This window comes from Vulpes lagopus, chromosome 17, assembly GCF_018345385.1.
Source record: "Vulpes lagopus strain Blue_001 chromosome 17, ASM1834538v1, whole genome shotgun sequence".
NCBI lineage: Eukaryota > Metazoa > Chordata > Mammalia > Carnivora > Canidae > Vulpes > Vulpes lagopus.
In genome coordinates this window covers 22,814,022-22,820,732 of record NC_054840.1, presented here as the reverse complement: position 1 = coordinate 22,820,732, position 6,711 = coordinate 22,814,022, and positions in this window count along the sequence as shown.

Sequence of the window (6,711 nt, the reverse complement as noted above, 5' to 3'; positions counted from 1 at the left end):
ACACCTATCCTACAGCAAAGCCCAATAGATCAGAGAGCCAGTATCATGGCTCTATCATGAAAACTCCTAGCCCAACTCTAGAGTGCTCTCGCTAGCCAAGGCAGGAGTCCCTTAGGTGAGGCTACCTTACCACCAAGACCTCATCATGGGTGCTAAGTTTAGGGTTAGTGAGTCATGTTTCTACTAGAAACCTAAGGACTCTCTACCTTCCCTTCTTCCTCCTCTCAATTGTCCCACTAAACTTAAGGCTAATTTGTCTTATTATAGTTTTTTTATGATCCAGATGATTACCAACAAGAAAAAAAAGCTTTTGTTAATGTGATGTCTACCAACTTCTCGTTATTAGAAAACATCTAACTACAAAAAAAAAACATTTTTAAAAATGTTTTAAATGATCTTTCTGAACTGGGTAAAGAAGAAAATAGAAATCCAGTAGAAGAAAAAGTATAGAGATTTTAAATTTTCTGTAGTAAAACACATGTATTGAATGCCTATGATAGCCATTTACTATGCTAGACAATTTCCTTTTGGGGTGTAACTTAATCCTCACAACCACTCAGAGGTCCCCATTATCATTTTTTTTTTACAAGGAGGAAAGTGTAGATCTCAGTACCCTGCCCGGGGTCATACAGTTAATATGTGACAGAGCTGGCCTTCAAACCCAGACCTTTTGAACTACGCTATGCTATGTTATAATGAGGCTTTCTTATCAACATTGTCATCACAGAAAACACATCAGGATAATTTCTGATTCCAAGATGATCATTATCTCAATCCAAAAACCCTTATTAAGTAGCTCATTGAGGCTGGTGCTGTCCTGGGTACTACTCAGGATATCCTATAATTGAGTCAGGTAACAGGTATCAATTTAGTTAGCACAAGGTCTTGAGAAGAAGAGGAATTTTTTAAAGACATAAATCCTTTCCCTCAAGAAACTCGCAACCACATCAGGCAATGTGACTAAAGCACGTAGAACAGACATTTAATCCAAGCCACGGTCACTTGTGGAGCAGTGAGCAAGCCTGACTAATGCGATAGGAAGATGTGAAGAGGTGGAGGGAAAATAAAGCCCAATTGGGAATTCAGATCAGAGTAAACCATGGAGTACCTTTTACATTTCTTGAGCTAAGATGTACTGAAAGGGTGTTTAAGGTCCATTATTCAAAAGATTCTGGGGAGCACAGGTCAGAGTGAGACCAACTAGACTCGAAGCAGTATCCCAGGCATCTCTCATCCAGCGCATCCTAACAGAAGAATGATCACTTGGGGCTGCATGTAGAGCCTCCAGTTCTCACTTAACTCAATAACTTGAAGCATTTCCACTTCAGACCTTTTTAAGGTAAAATAATGACAAGTTTCCTGTGACCCAGCACCCTTCTTGACTTTTTATCCCATCTTCCATTTCCTGCCTCTCAGCCTGGTTCCAAAGGACTTGAGGCTTGCTGGTCTCATCTGGGTACATCTTGCACCCAGTGCTGCTCTCTGCTGCTGCCCTGTGCACTGGCCTTGTGGGAGAGGCCAGACCTCCCCAAATCCCCTGTGAGAAAACACCAGAGTGTCCAGCGGACTTGATACCAACCCACCCTTTGGGGAGTCTCAGTGTCTTTCCCTATAATAAGTCCATCAGAAAGCAAAATATTCTATCAACACTGTGCACAAATGCTTCTGTTAAATTACTTTCCTTCAGCCTTTTACAAGAACCTCCGCTTGAACACCATTCTGTCTTTTGCACAACTTTAACTGGAGATATTGCCTAGTGTATTCACATCAGAGACAGTACAGGAAGTGGTCAAGGATCAGGTTCTACAGTTAGTCCAAAAGCTGCAATTTATTTTCTCAGGACCTCAGTTTCCTCATCTGAAATATTAGGATGGTAATACACTCACATCATAGGTGTGTTGTGAGACTTAAAACAGCTAATTCCTTCAAATGGCATAATGCTTAGCACTTGGCAAACAGTCAGTAATGGGTAGCCATCAGGATCACCTGGCTGTCTCAGTCGATAGAGACTATAACTCTTCATCTCAGAGTTATGAGTTCAAGCCCCACATTGGGTATAGACATTACTATAAAAAATAAATGGTAGCTATTATTGCATTATTACAACATACACAATAATTAGTTTTAGAGTTTAGCTCTAGGGAAAAATGTTTTGGGGGCCCATGAGAGGTGTTGAACACAGCATGCATCCCTGTTGAACACAGCCATACTCAGGATTAAAAAGTTGTAATCAGCTCATAGCAAGTGGCTGGTAATATCTACTCTTACACATCCAATTCCACAGGTTCTGAACCTTGGCCACACATTAGAATCACCTAGGGAGCTCTAAACAATATGAATCCGAGTCTGCCAAGTATCACTATTTATCATAAGTCCTCCATTATTTGTAACACATCCAACAGTAATAACAATTGATTTAGACCCTCTCTGTTTCTTTTTAATCTTAATTATCCAGTTTTGTGTTGTTCTGCTTTATTAGCTTTTATTTTTTAAAAGATTTTATTTATTTATTCATGAGAGAGAGAGAGAGAGAGAGAGAGGCAGAGACACAGGCAGAGGGAGAAGCAGGTTCCATGCAGGGAGCCTGACGTGGGACTCGATTCCGGGTCTCCAGGATCAGGCCCTGGGCTGAATGTGGCGCTAAACTGCCGAGCCACCCGGGCTGCCCTATTAACTCTTAAATCTTTTTGCCAACAGGATGGTTACGAATCTCGCAAGGGATGGATAGATGGATGGACAGGTGACTAAGTTTTTTATGTGCTAGGATTGTCACAATAAGAATGGAGAGTACAAGATGGGTATAAATGGCATTTCAAAGACTTATAAACAAATTACTACATTTGAAGGATGAAGGACAGGAACAGGTCAAAAATGACAAAAAGTTTTCCAGTCTAGAGTGCCTAAAGGGATGAGTTGACACAAGCAAGGAAATGGGGACCTAGTCTGTGATTTACAGTGACTCACAAAGAGACAAACTGACCCAAAATGCACATAATTGAAGATGTTTCAATAGCTAAATGAACATATTAAATCAATGTGCAAGTGGAGTATAGAACCCTCCTACGTCCCACCTCAGATTATTTCATTTATTCTGATATCTGTGGCCCCTGCCATGTACACAGGGGAGTATCATTAGCTACTCCTGGAATAAACTTGAGGAAACTGTCATCACAGGACTCCTAGCAAAAGGAACAGAAAGGAAAGAAACTTTTCTCTGAAAGTAATCTGAACTTCTATTTCTACTAGTGAACCAGAAGCCCAAATCTAGCAAGAGATCTTTGTTACAAAAGCTTTCCTGTCTTTTGTCTTCTTTATCTGGCATGTGGAGATGGTATCATATTGAGTGTGTGGAAATCACACTATCTTATCATGGGTATTAAAAATAATGAAATAGGGGCAGCTGGGTGGCTCAGTCAGTCAAATGTCTGACTCTTGGTTTCAGCTCAGGTCATGATCTCAGGGTCTTTTTTTTTTTTTTTTTTTTTTTTTTTTGATCTCATGGTCTTAAGATCCAGCCCTACATTGGGCTCTGTGCTCAACAGAGAGTCTGCTTGAGAATTCTATCATCTATCTATCATCTATCTATCATCTCTCCCCCCTCCTCTCTCTCTCCCTCTCTTTCTGTCCCTCCCCCTGTTCACTTCATCTCTCAAATAAGTGAATTAATTAAAAAAATAGATGAAATAAGTGCACCTATCATGATAAGCACTGAGTAATGTACAGAATTGTTGAGTCATTCCATTGCACACGTGAAACTAATAAAACATTATATGTTAACTATACTGGAGTTAAAATTTAAAAACTTAATAAAAAAATAAAATTAAATACCAAGATCCTGCCACTCCCACACTTACAGCTTTGTGGCAGTTTTAGTTCACTGAAAATGATACTAAAACCCTGTATAGTGGCCTACAAAAACCCCTGTAACAACCTTTTACCCATGTCTCCATCCTTGGCCCCAGCCACTCCTTTCTTTATTCACAGCGCTCTAGTCACAAAGATCTTTCGACAATTCTCAAGTATGACAAGCTCTTTCACACTGTAGGTCCTTTAAACTCCCTGTCCCTTCTCACTGAATGTGTGTCCCCTGGCTTTAAGCAAGGCGCCTTCCCTCCCATTCTTGAAGTCTTAGTTATAATATCAGAGAGATTTTTCTCTGACCATCCTATTCACCACCCCCACAGTTATTTTGTTTTTAAACACAACACCCCACACTATTTTTTCCTTCACAGCACTTACAGCTATTTATTATTTTGCTTCTTTATTCCGTATAACTGTTAGTATTTGATTGATTGATTGATTTCATTTTTCAAAAATTTTGAATGCCTACCACGTTATTTTGTTCTAGGTTCTAAGAGGATAGCAACACATGGCCTCATGAATCTTATTTTCTAGCAGGAAAGATGGGAAATACAGCAGAGTAAAAGAATGTACAGTTGGGAGAAGGTTTGGGCAACTAGGATGGGATTTTCTGAAGAAGAGATACTTAAACTTAGACTTGAATGACATAAAGAAAAAATTTGCGAGCTATGAAGGAAAAGAACCCCATGCCACAGATTAAGAGTTTGGGTCCTGTACGTATAATATGCCTATAAATAGGCATATTTATGCCTTTTTAATTTATTTATGCCATATAAATATATTTATTTATATTTATATGCCGAGTGGAAACATGAATAGGTAGCTGAGTGTACACGTCATGCCTACTAGGAGATATACAGGAGTGGTAGGTAATTGAGTACAGAAGCAGCATAGTCACAGAAACTGAGTGTAACTTGCCCAAAGATAATGCTCTAGTATGACGTAGGATTTTCAGCAGAGATGTAGATAAGGTTTTCTTGTTTGTTTATTGCAGAAAGGTTAGAGAACAACTGGCAAGTACTTTTTGTATTAATCAATAACTTCTTTTTTTTTTAATTTTTTATTTATTTACTTATGATAGTCATAGAGAGAGAGATAGAGAGGCAGAGACATAGGCAGAGGGAGAAGCAGGCTCCATGCACCGGGAGCCCGACGTGGGATTCGATCCTGGGTCTCCAGGATCGCGCCCTGGGCCAAAGGCAGGCGCTAAACCGCTGCGCCACCCAGGGATCCCAATCAATAACTTCTTTTGTGTTTTGACTTCAAGTCTCTGGCTCTTATGGTTCTCACTAAACGGAACCCTACAGTTCATTACCAAAACTGCCAAGGATAGATATCAAGAAATTGTTATTCAAGTATTTTTCGCTTTGTTTTCCTTCCAGAATGATCATCTTCTTGCTTTCATTCTTACATTTGTAAGACACTACAACCTCCGATTGTGCTCTGCTTTATGCCAATCCCATGGTTTTTCCTTAAGAAAGTTGCCAGGCATTTAACATGGATCACCTTGGAAGGCACATATATGAACAGTCTTGAAAATCATTACTATTCTAAGTAGGTGACAACTATTAGCTGATATTTTATAGCTAAGGTGTTGGGGAGATGGAGGTGAATAATATTATTAAAATCGAGTGTTGAGGGGGGAAATGGATGAAATAGAAGTTCGTGGGGGGAAAAAATGTAAGTTGCAGCTTTTTAGGTAAGTACCATTTACCACCTGGGTGATTTAGTACCTTAGTACCATGTCAACTTGGCTAAGCAGGAATTTTGTTTCAAGAAGCCCCTTCCTGGGCACCCGGGTGGCTCAGTGGCTGAGCATCTGCCTTTGGCTCAGGTGGTGATTCCGGGTCCTGGGATTGAGTCCCACATTGGGCTCCCCACGGGGACCCTGCTTCTCCCTCTGCCTATGTCTCTGCCTCTGTGTGTGTGTGTGTGTGTGTGTGTGTGTGCCTCATGAATAAATAAATAAAATCTTTTAAAAAAAAAGCCTCTTCCTTATATGGTTCTAGGTTAGAGTTGCTCAAAAGAGAAATTCATGTGTGATGAAGAAGATGGAGGGAGGCAGAGCCACTGCTCTCTGATGCCATCAGGTAAGATGCATGAGTGAGTACACAGGGGTGCTGAGGGGCTCCAGCTTGTCCTCCTCCTCCCCTGCTTTGCACGCAGCTCCCTTCCCACTGCTGACAGGTTGACCTACAGCCTTATGAGGCCACCAGAACAACAGCCTTCTGTGGATTTTTCACTAACTCCCCTTCACAGGCCCTCTGAGGCTGGATATGCTCTTCTAGATTTCTCTAAGAGCTCTGATTTGTCCAACAGCACAATACTTGAGGAAGCCTGGAACTTTTTTCTGATCCTCCAACTTCTTTTCCCTAAATCTTACTTCCCTAGCCCGTCCCACAACAGTGTAAAGTCTAATCCTTAAGATAAAACCAATATACCATAATACTCACGATGGTTCTGCTTCCCTGATCAAACCTTGACAGACAAACCGACCTTTATTTTCCTATCATTTTGCACTAGGGGAACACATTCCGTTGCTTTTGAATGGCGACCCAGGCCCAGCAATGCAACTGCTTTTGAGCATCTCCTAAGACAATGAGTAAAGGCTGCTCCTGCCCTAAGGAGATCAGTTTAGTGGGGGACACAGATGTATAAAAATATATATCAATCAGTATAAAGATTACAATGGTTAGAGATCTGCTTAAGAGACAGTGAGAACCAGAGAGAAGAGTCAAGTCTGAGACTTTAGTAAGCAAGCTGTAGGGCAAGGACCTGTCTTGTACAGCATCATATTCCCAGAGCCACGGTGCAACACTCAATGAACAGAAAATTGGTGCTCAATGAACA